General features: G+C 46.9%; 1 long non-coding RNA gene across 2 annotated transcripts in view; it reads right to left on the reverse strand.

The window, feature by feature from the left end:
• Positions 1-8,339: 8,339 nt before the first annotated feature.
• The window catches only part of LOC108516087 (uncharacterized), a 31,075-nt gene continuing 16,747 nt past the window's right edge, over positions 8,340-22,667 (reverse strand). The window contains exon 3 of one of the 2 annotated variants that reach the window (XR_001881718.1): positions 8,340-10,864. This is a non-coding gene — a long non-coding RNA (uncharacterized LOC108516087). Of the gene's footprint in view, positions 10,865-11,976; positions 12,527-22,667 lie in introns of those variants that run through there. The other variant, XR_001881719.1, reaches the window with a different exon arrangement.

Raw genomic sequence — 22,667 nt, forward strand, 5'->3', positions numbered from 1 at the left:
GCCCTGGGGGATCATATATGGGGGTGTGCATTTGATCATCACCTTCTCTGGCTCCTGGGAGCTACAGTGCTCTAACAGCGTGGAGCGCCCAGGCCCAGAGTGAGGGGTCTTGTCCGAGTCACAACACAAGGTCCCCAGGTGCCGTTGCCAAGTCCAGCGATAGGGCAGTGTGTGAAGGGGGATTTTTTTTTTTTTTTTTTGAGATGGTGTTTCGCTCTTGTTGCCCAGGAGTGCAATGGTGCAATCTGGGCTCACTGCAACCTCTGCCTCCCAGGTTCAAGCATTTCTCCTTCCTCAGTCTCCTAAGTAGCTGGGATTACAGGCAGGCGCCACCACACCCAGCTAATTTTGTATTTTTTTAGTAGAGACGGGGTTTTACCATGTTGGTCAGGCTGGTCTCGAACTCCTGACCTCAAGTGATCGACCCGCCTTGACCTCCCAAAATGCTGGGATTACAGGAGTGAGCCACCGCACCAAGTCAACAAAGGTTTTTGTTTGTTTGTTTTGTTTTATTTTGAGACAGGGTCTCACTCTGTTGCCCAGGCTGGGGTGCAGTGACGCAGTCTTGGCTCACTGCAGCCTTGACCTCCAGGGCTCAGCTGACTCTCCCACCTCAGCCTACTGAGTAGTTGGGACTATAGGCGCATGTCATCACATTCAGGCAACTTTAATATTTTTAGTAGAGATGGGGTTTCACCATGTTGCCCAGGCTGGTCTGCAACCCCTGGACAGAAGCAACCTGCCCATTTTGGCCTCCCAAAGTGCTGAGATTATAGGGGTACACCACCTCACCCGGCCAGGAAGGGGGATTTCTACCTCACCCTGCCCCATGGCTGCTCCACCAGCCTCAGAGATGGCGGGGTTCCCCACCAGCCCAGGCTGAATGCAGAGCCCCAGAGAGCAGGTAATTCAGGGCACACATATTCACATAGTTCCCTCAAAACACTCATGGGCCAACGAGTGCAAATGTGTTTGACCACTGGCACAAAACAGTCAAAACTTGACCAGGCGCGGTGGCTCAGGCCTGTAATCCCAACACTTTGTGAGGCCAAGGCGGGTGGATCACCTGAGGTCAGGAGCCTGGGCGACAAGGTAAGACTCCATATCAAAAAAAAAAAAAAAGTCAAAACTCCCGCTCCGCCTGGGCTTTCTGAAGACAAATCTCCCAAGGCCACCAGCCACTGTCAGGGAGGATGTGGCTACCACAGGGTGTCTTCTTTGACAGTGGGAATAAAAAAGCAGGGACAAGGATAATTCCACCTTCTCTAGCTAAGGAGCATATTGCACACAGTTCGTTGCATTGATTTTTTTCAAAAACATAAATAGCATGTGCAAGATATTTCCAAAAACAAAGACAAAATGGGGGGAATGTACTTCAGTCCTCTGTCTTGGCTGAACTCTTTGCAGAGTCAGGGGAAGGTGCATGGTGGCTCATAGCCAAACAACGTGTGCTGGCTCAGGGCCAAGCCCAGCAAGCCACGCTCATCACCTCGAAGCAAACCACTTGCTTCCAGACGGGGCCAGACACCTGGCAAATGGGCCCAACGCGTCCCATAATTCAAGGCTGGCATGGAGGAAGTGAAGGCAAGGAGGGCCCGGAGAGAAGGCTGGACTCCAAGGGGGTCAGGGGCTTGAAGGAGGCCCCTCTGCCGCTGGGTCATTAACCCCAGTGTGTCAGGAATCAAAAGAGTATAGGAGGGGCCGGGCACGGTGGCTCACGCCTGTAATCCCAGCACTTTGGGAGGTCGAGGCGGGTGGATCACGAGCTCAGGAGATCGAGACCATCCTGTTAGCAATACGGTGAAACCCCGTCTCTACTAAAAATACAAAAATTAGCAGGGCCTGTTGGCGTGTGCCTGTAATCCCAGCTACTCGGAAGGGTGAGGCAGGAGAATCACTTGAACCCGGGAGGCGGAGGTTGCAGTCAGCCAAGATCATGCCACTGTGCTCCATCCAGCCTGGACAACCTTGTTTGAAAAAAAAAGTGTATAGGAGGTGAATGAAGACAACGAGGAAGGGAGGGACAGGCAGGGGCAGTGACGGGAGAGGAAAGGAGAAAAAGAGTTCCCTCAGACCTCTCGGGGCACCTGCTAGCTCTGGGTCACTGTTCTGCCCAACAGCCCTGACAGGCCCTTGTCCTCAGCCCAAGAGGCAAAGACCTCCCACTGTAGCCAGGACACTGATGGAGAAAGGCACAGAGGCAATGCCTAAAGCAGCTTGGGCAATCCAGGAATGCTTCCTGGGGGAAGTGACAACCAGGCTGGGACCTGAGTCAAAAGATAGCTATTAGCTAGGCAATGAGCTTGGGTTGGGGTATTCAGGAGGGGAGGAAGGAACATTCCAGGTAAGTCAGCAGAATCTTCAAAGGCCAGTGCAGCAAAGTAGAGGGTCTGCAGGAGCTCAACGTGGCAGAGGGCTGGGGTGCAGGCAGAAGGTTGATGCTGGGGTGGGCAGGGGTGCATGGGGCCAGCTATCCTAGGGATGTAAACTTCATCCCATTGGCAGCAGGGAGCCACCCAGGACCGTGAGAGGAACCACCTGACTGGACACATGGAGTGGCCAGCCAACAGCACCTCTCCTGTGTTCCAAGCCAGGGGAGAAACCACACACAGGACTTGGCAGATGGGAAACCAAGATACCCCCTTATTGCTAAGGAAAGGGATTTTGGAGAATATGGCTTCTGTCTGCAGGCCAGTGAGAGGCCTAACATGAGCTCCAGTGTTGGACAAACTGACCATGGGCCTCCACAGCCTGGGCAGGTATCTGTCGTCATGGGGCAGAGGGAAGATGGTAGGCCCTGTCGGCCGATCTCATCTACAAACTCTCCCTCTGAGTAGGAGGAGGGCGCCCGGGAGAGGCTGGAGGAGGCCCTCCCCAGTGGAAGGGAACATCAGGAGGGGTTGTCAGGCGCCAGCTCCTGGCAGAGCCCACAGGCTGGATGGAGGAGCTTGGGCGTACAGAAGCCCAGAGCCCCGCCAGTCCTCCAGACAGCTCCTCTGTAGGAACTGAGCCAGATGCGAGAACCTGAGGCAGCGTCTGTCCCACAGTGTTTAGGACTCAACTGCCATGTAATCCAGGCATAGAAAACTAACACCGGGGGACAGGCTTTTGTGGACTAGCAAGTCAGGGACAGGACTAAACCCATGCCCTGGGCTCCTGACTCCCTGCCCCACAGCTTTTCCCCTCACAGCGTTGTCCTCTTACACTTTGCCCCCCAGGACTTCCTCATGCTGAGTCTGGTGCACACGGCCAGTGCTCCTGGCAGCTGTCCACAGTCATCTGCGTGACCAAGTGCTGCAAAAATGTCACCAGAGACACGAATCCCAGAGTGACAAACAAGACACGATCACCATCAGGCCTGAGCCCACTCTACAGATGGGTTAAGAGGCCAAGCAGCCTGACCAGCGAGTTCTCAGCCCAAAGAGCATCCCTGCACTCCTGAATCCTCAAAAGAGTATAGGAGGGGCCAGGCACGGTGGCTCACTCCTGTGGGAGGCTGAGTCCAGAGAGCTGTCCCAGGCTAGAGCCGGGCTCCGCGACGAAGGCGGGGCAGGGGCGGAGCCAAGGAAGGGCGGGGTTCAGGGCAGGGGCGGGGCAGGGCGGGGCCGGGGCCCAGGTGGGCGGGGCCGAGGTCTTCCCCGCCCTCCCTGCCATTAACTCGGAGCCTGGTGCAGTGGAAAGCGGGCCAGGAAGCAGAAGTCCAGGTTCTAACTCTATCACAAAGCAGTGCACCCAAGCAACCAGGCAGCTTCCGAAGACCTCGTATGTGCCCCGCCATGTGCTGGGTGCTGGGGATACAGACATGAAAAGAAAAAGACTCAGCCCTGCCTCCAAGAGCTCACAGTCCCGCTGACGGTTCAGTCCTCTTCTCTCTCCGGGCCTCACTGCCCCCATCTGGGAGAATGACAGATTGGACTATCATGACCCGCCTCGCCACCGCTGCGGAGACGCCCCTGGATCACGCCCCTGCCTCTGAGGCCCTGGACAGGGCTCAGGGCCCAGCCCCCAAAATTGCTCAGGGTGAGGTTGAATGGATCGACCACGGCAAGGGTCACCTCACAGCAGGAGACAGGGAAACTGAGTCCCAGAGAGTCAAGAGAGTGCTTTCCTGAGACCTGGGTAATACTGGAAGCTGGGCTTCCTTCCACCAAGAGCTCTTCCCCCTTTTTTTAAAAAAATTATTTTTATTTTTTGTTTTTGTTTTTTGAGACGGAGCCTCGCTCTGTCGCTCAGGCTGGAGTGCAGTGGTGCAATCTCAGCTCACTGCAACCTCCACCTCCCGGATTTAAGTAATTCTCATGCCTCAGCTTCCCAAGTGGCTGGGATGACAGGCATGTGCCACCACACCCAGCTAATATTTGTATTTTTAGTAGAGAAGAGGTTTCACCATGTTGGCCAGGCTGGTCTCCAGCTCTTGACCTCAAGTAATCCACCTGCCTTGGCTTCCCAAAGTGTTGCAGTTACCAGCGTAAGCCACTATGCCCAGCCCAAGAGCTCTTTGCCTTCTGAGAGCAGCATCCTGCGGAGGCAGAAACAAGTATCTGCCCTCTCCAAACCTGACTTCTCACTGGCTTCCCCCAACAATCGCACTGCAGGTTCCGCAGGCTTTTCCTTCCTTTTCTTCTCATCCTGTCCCCTCCCTTCCCACAGCTCTGGAACAGCAGCCTTTATCTGGGCTGTCTGAGCTCCTGGTTGCTCCCCAGAGACAGGGGCCTGGCTGTGTATTGGCATCCATAGCACATGATAAGGGCTATGGGATTTGGGCGACCTGGAGGGTGAGGAAAGGAAAGGTGTCCATGTGAGGACCAGGCTTCTGGAGAGAGGGACTGGCAGGAGGAAGTGCTGCCTGCTCTGAAAAACCACAAGATGCTTGTGAACAGCCAATGCTGCTGCTATCCAAGCTGTTATCATGTGAGGTGCCTGAGCGGCACCCTGAAGTTTTGGAAGGTGGAAGATGAGTTCTCTGCAAGGAGAGTCTTCCTCGGTGGGATAGGGGCCTCACCCAGAGCCGGAGGGCAGCATAACACCCCTCGCAGGCCACCTGTCCGCAGAGTTCACCCTCCTCGGCCTCCTCTCTCCCTCCTCCCACCAAGGTGGGCCCTTTGTTCTCCATCTGACTCACCAGGGCTCCTTCCCCCATCCTACCCCACATCAGCCCTGCCTCAAGCTGGAGGGGACATGCTGGGGGAGCTGGGGAGTTGGTTTGGGTCCTGCTTCTGAGAGGCGAGAGCTCCAAAGGACCCCTCCCTGCCCAACCTGTTTCATCCCCAGATCGTTAGAGCTGACACAGGGTCCGCCTAACTAAATCCCACTCCCCTACCCCTCCACTAACCCCTGCCCCCAACACACACACACACACACTGGCTCCAGCTGTCCTCAGGGTCCCAATGCCCTCTGGACACTATCCCAGGACAGCCCCTCTAAGTCTGCCAGTAGCTACCATACCCCTCCCTCCTTCTCCAAGCTAAATGGCCTCTGTTCCCTCAAAAACAAAGAACTAAAGGCAAGCGCTAGAATGATGAAGCTCTTAGAAGCAACAGAGTGCTGTGTCTCCAGGACTTCATGGAGGCAACGGCCTCTTAGCCTTGACACCAAAGCATGAGCAACAAAAGGAAGAAGAAAGAAATTGGATTTCAGCAGATTCAAAACAGCTGTGCTCCCAAGGACACTATCAAGAAAGTAGGCTGGGTGCAGTTGCTTACGACTGTCATCCCAGCACTTGGGGAGGCCAAGGCAGTTCAATCACTTGAGGCCAGGAGTTTGAGATCAGCCTGACCAACATGGCAAAACCCTGCCTCTACAAAAAACTATAAAAATTAGCCAGGTGTGATGGTGCGTGCCTGTAGTCCCAGCTACTCAGGAGGCTGGGGTGCAAGGACTGCTTGAACCTGGGAGGTAGAGGTTCCAGTGAACCAAGATTGCGCCATTGCACTCCAGCCTGGGCAAAAGAGTGAGACCGTCTCAAAAAAAAAAAAAAAAAAAAGTAAGTTAGTAAAAGATAACCAACCAGATGGGAGAGAATATTTTCAAATCTTATTTCTAAGAAGGGCTTTGTATCCAGAATATGTAAAGAACTCAGGTAACTCGACAATAAAAAGACAACCCACTTTAAAAATGGGCAAAGGATCTAAGCAGACGTCCTTCCAAAGAAAATATACAGATGGCCACCAAACACATGAAGACACCCTAGACATTATTAGTCACCAGGGAAATGCAAATCAAGACCACAAGGAAATGTCATTTCACATTCAATGAAAGGCTAGAATCAAAGTCAGGGGGAAAAAGAGGCAGATAAGTGTGGGTGAAGGTGTGCAGAAATAAGAATCTGATACACCGCTGGTGGGAAGGTAAAATGCTGTAGCTGCTCTGGAAAAGTCTGGTAGTTCTTCACAGGTGAAACACAGAGCTACTATAGAACCCCACAATTCCTTCTCTAGGTACACATCCAAGACACGTGAAAGCAGGCCGGGCGTGGCGGCTCACACCTGTAATCCCAGCATTCTGAGAGGCCAAGGCGGGCAGATCATGAGGTCACGAGTTCGAGACCAGCCTGGCCAACATGGCGAAACCCTGTCTCTACTAAAAATGCAAAAAGCAGCTGGGCGTGGTGCCGGGCACCTGTAATCCGAGCTACTCAGGAGGCTGAGGTAGGAGAATCATTTGAACCCCAGAGGTGGAGGTTGCGGTGAGCCAAGATCATGCCACTGCACTCCAGCCTGGGCAAAAGAGCAAAACTCCATCTCCAACAAAAGAAAAAAAAAGGAAACACACGTCCACACAAAATGTACATGTAAATGTTCATGGCACCATTATTCATAATAGCCGAAAGGGAGAAACAACCCAGATGTCCATCCAATGGTGAATGGAGAAACACAGCGTGGTCTACCCACACAACGGAGCATTATTCGGCCATAAAAGCAAGCAGGCCCTGACACAGCATGAATGAACCTTGAAAACATTATGCTCAGTGAAGGAAGCTACACACAAAAGATCATATATGATTCCACTTATAGGAAATGTCCAGAACAGGGACAACTACAGACACAGAAAGTCGACTATAGGTTGCCAGGAGCTGGGGGAAGGAGAAATTTGAAGTCATGAATATAGGTTTCTTTTTGGGGTGAAGAAAATGTTCTAAAATTAATTTTACTGGTGGTTGAACTTGTCTAAGAATATACTACCAGTGACTTACATACTTTAAAAGGGTGAATTGTATGTGAAGTATATAAAGATGTTTTTAAAACAATTTTAAGACAGAGTCTCATTCTGTCACCCAGGCTGGAGTGTAGTGGTGCAATCTCAGCTTACTGCAACCTCTGCCTCCTGGGTTCAAGCGATTCTCCTGCCTCAGCCTCCTGAGTAGCTGGGATTAGAGGTGCACCACCATGCCCAGCTAATTTTTGTATTTTTAGTAGAAATGGGGTTTCACCATCTTGACCGGGCTGGTCTTGAACCCCTGACCTCAAGTGATCTGCCTGCCTCAGCCTCCCAAAGTGCTGGGATTACAGGTGTGAGCCATCACACTCAGCTTAAAACATTTTTTTTTTTTTTTGAGACAGAGTTTCATTATTGTTGCCCAGGCTGGAGTGCAATGGCACAATCTTGGCTCACTGCAACCTCCACCTCCCAGGTTCAAGTGATTCTTCCACCTCAGCCTCCCAAGTAGCTGGGATTACAGGCATCCAGCACTACGCCCGGCTAATTTTGTATTTTTAGTAGAGACAGGGTTTCACTATGTTGGCCAGGCTGGTCTCAAACACCTCACCTCAAGTGATCAGCCTGCCTTGGCCTCCCTAAGTGCTGGGATTACAGACGTGAGCCACCACACCCGGCGAACACATTTTTAAGGAAAAGAAGAAAGGCAAATTACTGACCTCAGCTTTCACCTTAACAAACTAGAAAAATAAGACCAAATGAAACCTGAAATAAAAAGGAGAAAAGAAATAATANGGTTTCACTATGTTGGCCAGGCTGGTCTCAAACACCTCACCTCAAGTGATCAGCCTGCCTTGGCCTCCCTAAGTGCTGGGATTACAGACGTGAGCCACCACACCCGGCGAACACATTTTAAGGAAAAGAAGAAAGGCAAATTACTGACCTCAGCTTTCACCTTAACAAACTAGAAAATAAGACCAAATGAAACCTGAAATAAAAGGAGAAAAGAAATAATAAAATCAGAGTTGAAATCAATGAAACAACAGAAAATAATAGAGAACATCAATGAAAGGGAATGCTAGTTCTTGAGAAAATTGTTAAATTTATAAATTCTAGTTAGATTGATCAGGAACAAAAGAGAAAATAAGAATGACCATTATCATAAATGAAATGGATAACTTTATTACAGATTCTACAGATATTTTTAAAGTCTGAAGCACAGACCTTTAATATAAAACAGTTTTAGTTCTGTCTAGGGAGGTAAGATCTCAGGAAAAAGAAACGAAACATCAATAAAAGCACTTTTGCTCTGTTTTACAAAATTGAAAATCAATCCTGTGCCTTGTCCGGGTTGTTTTAGGTACACGAGTGTAAAACTGTATGGTGCCCACTGTAATAGATGAAGCCCAGCTTTACACTGTATTCTGATCATGTGCTTATGTTTTCATCTGTGGGGTCCCCAGGACCCCTGCACACAGTAGGTGTGCAGTAAACGTTAAGTCAAGACCATTGGCACTGTCTTCCTAATGTGCACTAGACTTCTGTAATGACACAAAAGTCACCACCTGGAATCCACGTGGGTTTCTGTATCCTCCACCACATGTTCACCAGGCACTCCTCTGTGCAAGGCCCGAAACAACAGAGGAGGACAGAGATTTGGGACTTTGAGTTAATCATGGGAGTTCGACGAGATTTTGGACCCAGAGTTGACTCTAGAAGACTTAAGACCTTGGGGAATGTTAGGATGGGGTGAAGGCATTTCGCCTGTGGGAAGGACATGAATTTGAAGGAACCTGAGTGTGGACTGTTATGGGTTGACTAGGATCCTCAAAAACCATGTTGAAGTCCTAACCTTCACTACCTGTCCTTCTGACCTTATTGGGAACAGGGCTGTGCAGATGTCATGAGTTAAGATGAGATCACACTGGAGATTATGGCAGGCCCTAAGCCAATATGAGGGGAGTCTTTATGAGCAGTGGGAAATCCGAACACAATACAGGGAAAGGGAAAATCTTTCTGGTGTTTTATGTACTTGTATTAGTTTCTAAGGCTGCTGTAACAAAGTACCACCAACTGGGTGGCTTCAACAACAGAAATTTATCATCTCACAGTTTTGGAGGCTGCAAGTTCCAAATCAAGATGTTGGCAGTGGGGGTTCCTTCTAGGGGTGCTAGGAGGAATCTGTTGCAAGGCTCTCTTCCAGCTTCCGGAGGCTGTTTTTGCTCACAAGCCTGGGCAGTCTTTGGCTTGTGAAAGCATCTCCCCAGTTTCTGCCTTCATCTTCATGTGGCGCTCTCCCGGTGTGTGTCTCTCCAAATCGCTCCTCTTTATAAGGACACCAGTCCTCCTGGATTAAGGCCCACCCTAATGATTTCATTTTAAGTTGATTGTCTCAGCAGAGGCCCCATCTCCAAATCAGGTCACATTCTGGGATGCTGGGAGTTTGAATTTCAACATATGAATTTTGGGGGACAAAATTCAACTTGTCTCACCAGTTCAGGTGGCCAGAATTGGTTCATTTCCCATCTTAATTGTAGATTTACAATGTAAATGAGTCATAAATTGTGCCAATTTTGTTTTGGGGAGAAGCATTTAATTTGTTGGTCTTATATATTTTACTACTTACAAGAAATTAAAACTGCCGAAGTACGAGTTCTCAAAGAGGTTTAACTGGCTTCCATTCCTGGCTCTCTGCCCAGATTCTCCTAAACACATCCATTCCTGTTTCTGGCAGAACTTTTGCAAACCCATCCCAGGTATGTTTTTACATTATTAATTTTTTTAATTGCAGCAAACTATATCTAACATAAAATTTGCCATCTTAGCCACTTTTAGGTGTACAGTTCAGGGGCATTAAGCACACTCACATTGCTATCCATCTCCAGGACGTTCTCGTCTTCCCAAACAGAAACTCTGTCCCCATTAAACACTAACTCCCGGCCGCCCTCCCCCAGCCCCGACACCCACCGTTCTACTTTCTGTCTCTGTGTAATACCTGCCTAGTCTGGATATTTCATATCAGCGGACAATCGTTGCTCTTTTGCGTCGGGCTTATTTCACTGAGTGTAATCTCCTCAAGGCTCATCCATGTTGCAGAACGTGTCAGAATTTCGTTCTTTTTTAAGGCTGAATAATATTCCACTGTATGTTTACACCACGTTTTGTGTGTCTGGTCATCACTGCTGGCCATCTGGGTTGTTTTCACCTCCTGGACAGTGTGAACCGTGCTGTCGTGAACACCGGCAAAGACGTGTCTGCTCAAGTCCCTACTTGCAGCTCCTTTGGGTAGATGCCCAGGAGTCCAATGGCCCATCAAAAACGAAAAAGCAATTTTAACGTTCAGACATCTTTAGCATGGTACACTTGGATTTCACCTGATTATCTAATAAATTAGTGGAGACCAAAAAAAATCTCCTCATTGATTTCTAACCTGAATCGCTTCAAACCTCAGGCCTGTTTCTTGGAGAAACTGATTCAGGGCTGCCAGGCCTCGTTCCTGCATCTTTCCCGGCTTTGCTCGGCTCTGTCATTTCTCGGTTAGAGAGGCACAAGGTCAAAACGATGACAGCCCGGATGCTTCTAAATGAGGCAGCTCCTGAGGACTCCCATGCCGCAGGTTTACAGTCCAGCTGTTCCACCAATATCAGAACCAGCTCACACTTCCTGCGTGCAGACTGTATTCAGCAGGGATCAAAGCTCTGCTAGAGTGCTATTGAGAAAAGAATCCTGGGGTTAAAAACGAGCAGCCGAAAAATCATAGAGGGAAATCAGATGTCGCTTATATTTGAAAAATAACACCAGGATTGAGGCTCCCAGTGCCAAGGCATGCACACGCATGCACACACACACACACATGCAGAGACACACATACACAGAGACACACACGTGCACACAGAGGAAAGGGCTCCTCGTAGGAGTGAAGCTGAGGGCCGAACCATGAAGCAGGAGGAGCAAAAGCATCGTGTTCTCTGCCCTCTGGGAGCTTAGTGTCTAGCACTGGGGACGCCGCCGGGTGGCAAGGCCACCACCATGCCTGGCTGTGGCTGAGACAGCCGTCGGGATCCCCCAGCAGTGAGGGGGCTGTGGCCAGCTCTGGCCAGTGGGCCTTGAGTACCAGCAACATGTGCTCCTTCTATGGGAGTGTCCTCTCCTCAGAGGCACCTGCTGCAAGGGCCACCCTGTCTACTGGGTCCTGGGTGACCACCCCCACAGACACAAACAGGAGCAACAAATAAACCACAGCGGGAGTGAGTTGTGAAGACGCTGTACCCTGCCTAAAGCGGCAGTGAGCCCCAATGGTCCTCCCCGGCACACTGGGCACTGTCTCACCTCCAGGAGCATCTCCCGTGTTTGCAAGTGGGGGTGAAAATCCTCACGACAATGTGGGGACAAAGGGGTGGCCATGGCCACAGCCAGCGTCATGGCACTCCCCTTCCTGCCCCCGAGACCACACACCGTGGGAGGCTAGAAAACTCCTCCGAGCCTGCCAGCTGCCCGAGGACTGCCCCTCCGTGTGGCTGGGATGCACTGTCATCATGGGTGGGGATGTGCTTGCACTTTCTCTTTTCTTTTCTTTTCTTTTTTTGAGATAGAGTTTCGCTCTTGTCACCCAGGCTGGAGCACAATGGCACGATCTCAGCTTCTCAGCTCACTGCAACCTCCACCTCCCAAGTTCAAGCAATTCTCCTGCCTCAGCCTCCTGAGTAGCTGGGATTACAGGTGCCCGCCACCACGCCCGGCTAATTTTTGTTGTTGTTGTATTTTTAGTAGAGACGGGGTTTCACCATGTTGGCCAGGCTGGTCTCAAACTCCTGACCTCAGGTGATCCACCGGCCTCAGCCCCCCAAAGTGCTGGGATTACAAGCGTGAGCCACTGCCCCAGTCAGGGCTTGCACTTCTCAACAGCTTGCAGTTGTGTGGCTGCTGCCGAGAAAGAGATTCTGTAAAAGGAAGCCAAACTCAACGGCGAGCGCCTGCCCTTGCCTTTGGAATTTTCCTTTGAAGGATGACTGTGTCGTCATGTTGACGAGGTTTAAGGGCAGGGCGGTTTTTCCAGGTGGAAGCCCCCTTGGACATTATGCTGCGTTTTAAGGGGAACAGTCTTCTAGAAAGCGCAAAGTGAAACCACTTGGTGTGGGGTTTCCAAAGCCTGTTCAGCTCTGTCCCCTGATCGTTGTTTTGTTTAGCTTGGTGTGGATATCCTGGTAATTGGTTTTAAAGGTCAGGCCCGAGTCTTCATGACATGCTAGTGAGGTGCTGCATTCTCTGGCGTGCAAGCTTTTTCTCAGGTAAAATGTCTTTCCTCTCTTACAGTTGGATGCAGCAACATCAGAGGGGTGATTACCCCGAATTGCCACAGAGGTTTCCAGCCCTGGAAGGAAATTTGGAGATCAAGGCTGAGTTGGCCTCAGCCAAGTGAAATGGGAATCAGCACCATTACGAAGAAATTCAATTAAAATAAAAGGCACATCATAAACTTTGACTGGAAAACTCCAAATGGAACTAATATTACCTTGGTCAAATTACCTAAATAATTACTTTCATTTTTCATTGCATATTGATAGAAAGGACCAAGCTACTTTAAAATGAGTCCCAAAATGTAACCATTTCATCTTCTCAATGACTCCTAAAACCTTCTCCAAATGACCAGATGCATTAGCTAGCTATTGTCACATAACAAATTACCCCAAAACCTAACAGCTCAAAACAACAATAAACATCCTCCCCAACTTTTGATATTTGCTGTCTTTTTCATTTCAGGCTTGGGCCGGGCAGAGGTGTAGTGATTTCACCTTGCTGTTTTAATTTGCATCTTCCTAATGACCAGCACAATTGAACACTTCTTCCATGATGGCTGACAATTTAGCTATCCTCTTCTGTGAAGTATCCCCACGGGGTTGTCTCTCTTTTCCTTCATAAGCTCTAGTTCTCTGTACTGGCTGAATACAAGTTCTGTTTGGGATATGCATATATATTGCAACTATCCTTCCCACTCTCTTGACAGTGCCGATGAACACAACTCCTTGTTTTCAATACAGTTCAATTTATCAATTTCTTGGTTAGCACTTTTGAGCACTGTTTTAAGAAATCTTTAGGCCGAGCGTGATGGCTCACGCCTGTAATCCCAGCACGTTGGGAGGCCAAGGCAGGCAGACCACAAGGTCAGGAGTTTGAGACCAGCCTGGCCAACATGGTGAAACCCCATCTCTACTAAAAATACAAAAAATTAGCTGGGGGTGGTGGTGGGCGCCTGTAATCCCAGCTACTTGGGAGGCCGAGACCAGTGAATCGCTTGAACCTGGGAGTGCGGAGGTTGCCATAAGCCAAGACCACGCCATTACACGCCAGCCTGGTGGCAGAGTGAGACTCTGTCTCAAAAAAAAAAAAAGAAAAAAGAAAAAGAAATCTTTATTTGCTCCAAGGATACAAAGACATCCTCCTATATTTTCCTCTAAAAGCTTGATTTGTTTTCACTTTTCACACTTAGCTCTGCCGTCCATATGGAATGGGTTTTTTGGTATGGTGGGAGGTGGATCAAGACAAGCCTTTCCCATACAAATCTCTAGTTCACCCAGAATTATTTATCAAAAAGACCATTTCCCCCTTTCCCCCATGAGATAGGCTTCCTGTTACTTTTGTTGTTGGTAGAAGTGGATTTTGGATTACTAGAAGTGATTACAACAATCTGACATCCCTTTAGTGATTGACACATGTATATACATCTACACTCATTAAGACTTGTGCCAAAGATTAGAAACATTTAAATGTCCACATACGGAGTCAGATGAAATTACGATTACACTGAGATAACAGACCACCATGAAGTCATTGAAAAGCCTGAGTAGATCTGTGCGCATAGATATGAACAGTCTTGGGTTGTATTAGTTACATTTTAAAAATAGGGTTGGGCCGGGTGTGGTGGTTCACACCTGTAATCCCAGCACTTTGGGAGGCCGAGGCGGGTGGATTACTTTAGGTCAAGAGTTCAAGACCAGCCTGGCCAACATGGTGAAACCTCATCTCTTCTAAAAATACCAAAATTAGCCAGGCATGGTGGCGCATGCCTGTAATCCCAGCTACTCAGGATGCTGAGGCAGAAGAATTGCTTGAACCTCGGAGGCCGAGGTTGCAGTGAGCCAAGATTGCCCCACTGCACTCTAGCCTGGGCAACAATAGTGAAACTCCATCTCAAAAATAATAATAAAGTAAAAATGGGCTGAGTGCAGTGGCTCACACCTGTAATTCCAGCACTTTGGGAGGCCGAGGCAGGTGGATCACCTGAGGTCAGGAGTTTCAGACCAGCCTGACCAACACGGTTAAACACCGTCTCTACTAAATACAAAAAAATTAGCTGGGCATGGTGGTAGGTGCCTGTAATCCCAGCTACTCAGGAGGCTGAGGCAGGAGAATGGCTTGCATGCAGGAGGCAGAGGTTGCAGTGAGCCGAGATTGCGCCATTGCACTCCAGCCTGGTAAACAAGAGTGAAACTCCATCTCAAAAAAAAAAACGAAAAAAATAAAAATAAATAAATAAATAATAAAAATTAAAAATAGAGCTAAGTTCTCATGTAGAAAAAATAAAAGGGACAGAAAATGAGGAGCAGAAGAGCCTGAATAAAAGGCAACATTTGGGAAAAAACGTGGGTGTTGTATACATATTCATGACTGTTATATAAAATATCTCCAGAGGCACCCACAGGAAATGATAGTGACAGTTGCCCTGGAAAGAAATTTAGAGACAGGCACAGGAGGGAAACTGTCCTGCAGATGTATTTTTATTTTTATTTTATTATTATTATTATTATTATTATTATTATTTTGAGATGGAGTCTCGCTCTATCGCCCAGGCTGGAGTGCAGTGGCGAGATCTTGGCTCACTGCAACCTCCACCTCCTGGGTTCATGCCATTCTCCTGCCTCAGCCTCCCGAGTAGCTGGGACTACAGGTGCCTGCCACCACGCCCGGCTAATTTTTTTGTATTTTTAGTAGAGACGGGGTTTCACTGTGTGAGCTGGGGTGATCTCGATCTCCTGACCTCATGATCCGCCCACCTCGGCCTCCCAAAGTGCTAGGATTACAGGTATGAGCCACCGCGCCCGGCCGGATGTATTTTTATATGGTTTCAATTCTTTCTTCCCAGGTGCATGTATTTCAGATTTTTATGTACTAAAGTACATATTTATGTTTGTAATGTACATATTATATATTAATGCACATATACATTTAATATATTATACCTTAAAATACCTTTTCATTAAAGTCATATAAACTTTTTAAAAAAGGTTAACGTATGCTCGTTATTAAAAAAAAGAAAAGTTGGACAAAAGAGTAAAGCGCAAAGAAGAAAATAAAATTAGCCCAGATCCCAGTCCCCACAAGTGACCACTAGCGACCTTTCAGTGTCTTTTCTCCCAGGCTCTTGTACGTCATTGAAATCGTGGTGTAGGAACACTCTTGTATCCCACAAGTTTCACAAAACCGTACCAAAGATTTTCTGTGTCATTAAACCTCCCACCCCAGCAGGCTCTGTAATGCCGGCTGTTTCAAGTCCTTGCTGTAAGTGATAATGCGCTTGTCAGAGGCGTGTGAACCAGAGCAACTCCATCTTGAATAGAAGCTGGGTAAAATGAGGCTGAAACCTACTGGGCTGCATTCCCAGATGACCAAGGCATTCTAAGTCACAGGATGAGATAGGAAGTTGGCACAAAATACAGGTCATAAAGACCTTGCTGATAAAACCGTTTGCAGTAAAGCAGCCGGCCAAAGCCCACCGAAACCAAAATGGCAATGACAGTGACCTCTGGTCATCCTCACTGCTGTACTCCACCAGCACCATGACAGTTTCCAGATGCCATGGCAACGTCAGGAAGGGGAGGCATGAATAATCCCCCCCTCCCGCTTGTTTCACGTATCATCAAGAAATAGCCATAAAAATGGGCACCAGCAGCCCTCAGAACTGCTCTGTCCACGGAGCAGCCATTCTTTTATTCCTTCACTAATAAACTTGCTTTCACTTTGCACCGTGGACTCGCCCGGAATTCTTTCTTGTGCAAGCTCCAAGAACCCTCTCTTAGGGTCTGCATCGGATCCCCTTTCCTGTAACATCTTTCTAATGACCACGAAGGGACTATACTGCAGAAACCCCTGATCCAAAAGCTAACTCTGGGTAAGTGGTGGGGTCCAGTAACATCTTTCTCACCAACCACAAAAGGGACAACACTGAGGAGACCCCTGACCCAAAGGAAATACACTGCAGCACTGATTGGATGACTTTGGGTAAGTGGTGGGTACCTGGGTAAAGAATGGGATTGGGTTAGAGGCCCAAATTAAGAGGATTAGAGTCCCTTCTAAGATTTAGGGGGTTGGAGGGCTACAGTCCCTTCTAAGATTTAAGGGCTTGGAGGGTTACAGTCCCATCTAAGATTCAGAGGCTTGGAAGGCTAGAGTCCCTTCTAAGACTTAGGGGATTAAAGACTCAGTAAAGTCCGTCTCAGCTAAGAACAGGTTTGGCACTATGAGATGTTAAAAGCTATTCTCTTTGGATTAATCTGCCTTGCACTTTGTTGCTGGCTGTGGGTGACAGGGTTAGGCGTGTACAGGATCCTGGGACGTGGGGAGCTTTTTCCTCCCTAAACAGGGAAACTGGAGCGCTATGGGACGGCTGGAAAAGATTCCTTTGCTAGCGACAAGCTGCCGCCTGAATTTTTCATTGTCGGCTGCAACGAGTGGGTCTTTTCTGGCCTCCCTAAGCTCTTCCCCTTTCCTGCCCTGCCTCAGGCAATACTTTCCCTCTCTACTTTTCCTTTCTATTTTTTCTGTTACTCAGGGCAACCATCTTGCCCAGAGACCACGTGCTGAAACTCCAAATTGGAAGTTGGACTAAAGATGACGGGGCCCATCTGGGGGCAAATTTAAGCCTTGCCAGTTTGATATTGCGTGCTAAGCAGAGTGGCTAATGTCTATGTTTGATCACATGTATTCTGCTCTGGCCAAAACAAAAAATAATAATGTCCTTTATGATGTGGCTTGGCCCCCGGGCAGTGGTGCCACAAGCCAGATCACTAGGGCTGCTCAGGGAAAGGGAACCCAGAAGTCTGGCACATCGGCAAAAGGGTAAGAATTTCTTACCAGTCAGATTTCTGGCTTCTCTCTCTGCGCAAATGGTTGAATGAACTGGGAGAGAAACAAACAAATAAACAAACAAAAAAACAGTGTTTATCTCATCTGTCAAGTTTTGATTAATGAGAAAAAGAATTCTAAGGCCAGGCTGGGCGCGGTGGCTCAAGCCTGTAATCCCAGCACTTTGGGAGGCCGAGGCGGGCAGATCACAAGGTCAGGAGATCGAGACCATCCTGGCTAACACAGTGAAACCCCGTCTCTACTCAAAATACAAAAAACTAGTGGGGCATGGTGGCAGGCGCCTGTAGTCCCAGCTACTCCAGAGGCTGAGGCAGGAGAATGGCGTGAACCCGGGAGGCGGAGCTTGCAGTGAGTGGAGATCGAGCCACTGCACTCCAGCCTGGGAAACAGAGCGAGACTCCATCTCAAAACAAACAAACAACAAACAAACTAAAGAAGAAGAATTCTAAGGTTAGCCTTAAGCTGTTGTATTTTGTGCTATGAATTCATTTTTCTGTGTTGAGGGGTACTTCAGGATAAAACATGACCTTAAAACACCGGTAAGCCCACTTTTCAAGACAACCCCGCAAGCTGGTCAGTAACAAACTTGGCTGCAGGTCCCTGAAACAAACAAAAAATTGGATAAAGTCTCCACCTTGTTTTATGTCCTTGGGAGCTTGACCTTGTAACCACATGGCAGTACTTTTGGTGTCTGCCTTCCAAGGAAAAGGAATTTTAGGGTTTATGCCATAGTTAGCTCTCAAAATCATATTAAATAAAAAGCCTTTGCAAGTTCAAAATTAACTATTCTAGACTCCTTCTGGGAAGGGAAATGGAGGCTGCCCCGTGCTAGAGCTCAGTAGCTAAGGTTTTGCACTTTCACAGTCACGGTCCTGGTTCAATTCCCCACCTAGGAAGTAAGTCCTTTCTGGTTTAATACCTGCGTGGCCTTGTCTATTTTCTCCTCCTCTGTGGACTGTCTTAAATTTTCCTTTCTCTAAGCCCCTGGGAGGTTACCTTCGGTAAAGTTCAAAGGCCAGAAATATTGGCTGTTTGGCATAAGAAATTCTAAAAGGACTTTATTAAAGAGTACTACGGTTAAAACCAGTTTAATTAAAAGTGGATATTCAAGCTCTAACAGCCTGGACTCCTTGAGAAAAACAAGAGGCACCAGAGACCCCTTTCCTGGCCCTGTTCTTCCAAGGGTTCCCCCAAAAAGCCAGTCATCCAATTAAGAAACTTAAAACTGGCAAATGAAAATCTTACAACTACTGTAGTAATCTTCTTCTGTCTTTCTGTGTAGCCATATATGTGTTCTGTGTAATGTTTATATAAAAGAGCTCTAATTAATTGGCTTAAACAAAAATAAGCACTTAAATATTTTGAAGGCAAAATGAAAACCGCAATGCCTTTTAGTTCATGTAACTTTAGTAATCTTTGGGAAATAAAATAGCTTTAAAATTATTGATAAAACATTTAGTCTAAATTATGCAGGTCAGATATTAAGTTTGCTAAATGCTTTAAGGTCATAAACTGCTTCTTTAACTTTAAAAACTTGTTCAATTTACCTACCTTAAAGCTATTAGGTTCTAGATAGGCCTGGGGACATGTGGAATTAGCCATGCTTCCTAGCTTTACAAAGATTATAAAGAAAGAGATTTTCTATAAGAAAGGATCTTGGGCCGGGCCTGGTGGCTCACGCCTATAATCCTAGCACTTTGGGAGGCCGAGGCAGCTGGCTCACCTAAGGTGTCAGGAGTTTGAGACCAGCCTGACCAACATGGTGAAACCCCATCTCTACTAGAAAATACACAATCAGCTAGGTATGTTGGCGCATGCCTATGATCCCAGCTACTTGGGAGCTGAGGCAGGAGAACTGCTTGAACCCAGAAGGTAGAGGTTGCAGAAAGCCAAGATCGCACCATTCCAATCCAGCCTGGGCAACAGGAGTGAAACTCCATCTCAAAAAACAAAAAAAAAAGAAAGAAATAAAAGATAGGATCTTGTATGGTAAATTCTTGTCCTAGGCCGGGCACAGTAGCTCATGCCTGTAATCCCAGCACTTTGGAAGGCCAAGGTGAGCAGATAATCCTGAGGTCAGGAGTTTGAGACCAACCTGACCAACATGGTGAAACCCAATCTCTACTAAAAATTACAAAAAATAGTGGGGTATGGTGGCATGAGCCTGTAATCCCAGCTACTCAGGAGGCTGAGGCAGGAGAATTGCTTGAACCTGGGAGGTGGAGGTTGCAGTGAGCTGAGATTGCGCCACTGCACTCCAGCCTGGGCAACAGAGAAAGACTCCATCTCAAAAAAAAAAAAAAATTTTGTCCTAAAGTAAAACGACTGGTTGTTTAAAAGGAGAAATGTTTAGGGCAAGTCAGAAAGTCCAAGAAAGTCTCAGGTCATTTAAGTTGTGAAAGGATTTGTGAAAAGGAATTTATGCAAGAAATGTTGTACAATTCAAGGGTTGTTAGGCCTTCTAAATGCTTCATAAAATGTCACTATGACTCTTACTGTACAACTTGCCTGCTTTACAGCTAGGTAAGGCCTGGGGACATGTGGAGTTAGCCACGCCCCCTAGCTATGCTAGAGTCAGCTCTAAATCTGCGCTTCTGCCTGGTATGTCCTAGGCAGGCTCCACACCTAGTACATAATTAAAATCTCAAACTTACCAAGGTTTTTGCCAAAATAAAAGTTGAAAATGTGTTTTTGGTGAAAGACTGTAAGATCTGGTATAACTGGTATATGTTCCAAAGTTATGGGAAACTCCTATAATTATAATATGACTTAGTGTTGTTATTAATAATTGTTATGTAAAAATTTTTGTGCCACAGAAGTAACCAGATTTCCTTATTAACTGTGGCTTTTTTGTTTGTTTGTTTGTTTTGAGACAGAGTCTCACTCTGTCGCCCAGGCTGGAGTGCAGTGGCACGATCTCGGCTCACTGCAAGCTCCACCTCCTGGGTTTACGCCATTCTCCTGCCTCAGCCTCCCAAGTAGCTGGGACTACAGGCGCCTGCCGCCACGCCCGGCTAATTTTTTTTTGCGTTTTTAGTAGAGATGGGGTTTCACTGTGTTAGCCAGGATGGTCTCGATCTCCTGACCTCATGATCCACCCGCCTGGGCCTCCCAAAGTGCTGGGATTACAGGCTTGAGCCACCGCGCCCGGCAACTATGGCTATAATAGCAACTGTCCTACAACTTTTTATCATCCACAGATAATCATTGTCTTATTTTAATCCTCTTTAGAAGGTGGCTTATAATCAACTATAAAACTCTAACAGGTGTTCTTAAATGCAGGCTTCTAATAACTTTGGAAATTGTAATATTAGAATAGAGGAAACAACTTTCAGAACTCTCATGAAGAGCTGGAATGTTCATGAATATCAAATAGAAACAGGAGTTAACGGAATTAACTGGAACCCAACAGAAAACTGAAGTTAATCTTTTTAACTTTGCTTAAAATGCTGACTGATTCCTTCTTTGCTTTCAGAGTGAAGGAAACTTTTGAGCTATTTAACAGCTTTTAGCAATTGAGTAAACTATACTCCTGTGAACAAATTTGAAGCATTTTGTTCTCTCTACCGATTCTCCAAAATTTAGAAACTATTTGCGTGAGTACTCTTAAATTATGGCAATATAGGGTTTTTTCATAAAGGCAATAAGAATCTATTTATCTGGCTGGGTCAGTGCTTTCATTTCTTAATCCCAGCACTTGGAGAAACCGAGGTGGGCAAGATCACTTGAGGTCAGGAGTTCGAGACAAGCCTGGCAAAAAGGCAAAACCCCATCTCACTAAAAAATATAAAAATTAGCCAGGTGTGGCAGCATACACCTGTAAATCTCAAACTACTAGAGGCTGAGGTAGGAGAATTTCTTGCAGCAGAGATTGCAGTGAGCTGAGATCAAGCCACTGCATTCCAGCCTGGGCAACAGAGCAAGACTCCATCTCAAAAAAAAAAAAAAAAAAAAAAAAAAAAAAAAAAAAAAAAAAAAAAAAAAAAAAAAAAAAAAACACAGGGGTATGGGGTGAGAATCTGTTTTCTTTTGTAACAGGACACAATTGGAGAAATTTTACCAAGGCTTTAACTGGCATGGTGTGCTTTCATTTAAGGAATCAAACTTAACTTGTAAAGCCAATAAAAGCCCCTTGAGGAATTGGTCTGACCTTGTCTGCAATAGTCCCTGTATAGGGTTTCTGACCTGTGGTAAGTAAAGAATGTCACTTTCTGATAGGTCCAGGAGCCCCAAGTTATCTTGGGACCCCAAGAAGAGAATTTACTCAACTCGTAGGTATTTGAGGGTACAAACCTATGGCTGAGCTTGGCTTTAAAAAGTCTTATCTAAAATGCCTTCTATGGAACAGAGTTCCAGCAAAGCCAATTTTAAAAGAGCCTATGTGAAAAATAATTATTCTGCACTTTATACAAATAATCAGGCCAAGTATAACAAAGCAAATCAGTCTTACCATGATTTGTCTTTGGTAAAAATGAGAAACTGGAGAGAGAAATTTCAAGAACTATGGTACACCTGTTATTAAATTCTAGTCTCATTAGTTAAGTTTGTTTCTGCAATTTAGGCTAACCCTGCTTATTCCTGTAAACCAACCTGTGATCTCTGTCTGCTGCTCAGAAGAAACAAGAGGGATGGGTAATGTAAAAATCTGGTTCAGTATTCCAATTCTGGGCACATTACAATCAGCTAACAACCCCATGTCAGCTTAGTTCCAACAGTCGCCCAGTTCATGAAAAGCTTTCTAATTTAGTTTACTTGGAATAACTTGATTTATTTTGCTTTACTCTTATGGAATATATTGTTGTTATACTCTTTGTGTAGGAATACAGGGCAAGCTTACTGAATGTTTTCTTAAACGCTTATTAATCTTCCAGATATCACCTTTTGTCAAAACTCAAGAGTTATGAATGTACCCTACCATACCAAAGCTTTCCGAGTGAGCTCTTCTCTACCCTGAATGCAAGAGACCCTCAGAGTTAGGCAGGAACATCACTATCCCTATTCAGCCTGAAGAAGTCACAGAAGATGGACCTTCATCCCTCTGCAACCCTTAGGATTAAAGGTTCTCTTATAAAAGGGACGGGGGAAATGTCAGAGACCTGTGAACCAGAGCAACTCCATCTTGAATATGAGCTGGGTAAAATGAGGCTGAGACCTACTGGGCTGCATTTCCAGATGTTAGGTAGTCTAAGTCACGGGATGAGATAGGTCAGCACAAAATACAGGTCAGAAACACCTTGCTGATCAAACAGGTTGCAGTAAAGGAGCCAACCAAAACTCAGCCGAGAGTGACCTCTGGTCGTCCTCACTGCTACACTCCCACCAGCGCCATGACAGTTACAAATGCCATGGCAATGTCAGGAAGTTACCCTATA

Source organism: Rhinopithecus bieti, unplaced genomic scaffold (genome assembly GCF_001698545.2).
Source record: "Rhinopithecus bieti isolate Rb0 unplaced genomic scaffold, ASM169854v2 scaffold_35903, whole genome shotgun sequence".
NCBI classification, from domain to species: Eukaryota; Metazoa; Chordata; class Mammalia; order Primates; family Cercopithecidae; genus Rhinopithecus; species Rhinopithecus bieti.